The sequence below is a fragment of the Piliocolobus tephrosceles genome, chromosome 16, assembly GCF_002776525.5.
Source record: "Piliocolobus tephrosceles isolate RC106 chromosome 16, ASM277652v3, whole genome shotgun sequence".
Classification (NCBI taxonomy): Eukaryota; Metazoa; Chordata; class Mammalia; order Primates; family Cercopithecidae; genus Piliocolobus; species Piliocolobus tephrosceles.
Window position 1 is genome coordinate 50,486,147 of NC_045449.1, and position 1,135 is coordinate 50,487,281.

General features: G+C 49.5%; 1 protein-coding gene across 1 annotated transcript in view; it reads left to right on the forward strand.

Annotated features, from left to right (window-relative positions):
* FKBP10 (FKBP prolyl isomerase 10) overlaps positions 1–1,135 on the forward strand; it is a 10,261-nt gene that overhangs the window by 2,356 nt on the left and 6,770 nt on the right. The window lies entirely within an intron of this gene.

Genomic DNA, 1,135 nt, shown 5'->3' on the forward strand with positions numbered 1-1,135 from the left:
AAAAAAAAAAAAAAAAAAAGTTTTCTGGCCAGGTGTGGTGGCTCACGCCTGTAATCCCAGCACTTCGGGAGACTGAGGTGGGCAGATCACAAGGTCAGGAGATCGAGACCATCCTGGCTAACACAGTGAAACCCCGTCTCTACTAAAAATACAAAAAAATTAGCCGGGTGTGGTCCAGGTGCCTGTAATCCCAGCTACTCGGGAGGCTGAGGCAGGAGAATGACATGAACCTGGAAGGTGGAGCTTGCAGTGAGTGGAGATCGCGCTACTGCACTCCAGCCTGGGCAACAGAGCAAGACTCTGTCTTAAAGAAAAAAAAAAAAAAAAGCTTTCTAAGTTGGGTGGGCATGTTGGCTCACGCCTGTAATTCTAGCACTTTGGGAGGCCAAGGAGCTTAGGAGTTTGTGACCAGCCAGGAGTTTGCGACCAGCCTGAGCAACATGGTGAAACACTGTCTCTACTAAAATACAAAAATTTAAGGCTGGGCGCTGTGGCTTACGCCTGTAATCCCAGCACTTTGGGAGGCCAGGGCGGGCAGATCACGAGGCCAGGGTGGCATGTCCGACTGTGTTACAGGTGGACAGACAGGGCCTCCACAGGGAGCCATGCCCTACCCCTAGGTCCAGCCGGCTGTCTTCTTATAATACCCACCTGCCTTTTTCCAGACTAGTCTGGCCAACATAGTGAAACCACGTCTCTATTAAATATACAAAAAAATTAGCCGGGTGTGGTGGTGTGCACCTGTAATCCTAGCTACTCGGGAGGCTGAGGCAGGAGAATCACGTGAACCCGGGAGGCGGAGGCAGAGGTTGCAGTGAGCTGAGATCACTCCATTGCACTCCACCTCAGGCAACAATGTGAGACTCTGTCTCAAAAAACAAAAACAAACAAAAAAAACTAGCCAGGCATGGTGGCGTGTGCCTGTAATCCCAGCTACTTGGGACGCCGAAGCAGGAGAATTGCTTGAACCCAGGAGGCAGAGGTTGCAGTGAGCGGAGATTGTGCCGCTGCACTCTAGCCTGGTTGACAGAGTCGAGACTCCATCTCCAAAAATACACATGTATAAGTAAAAGTAAATACATTAAAGTGTATAACTAAAAACAAACAAAAGCCATGGCACTTTTAGAATAGGCAC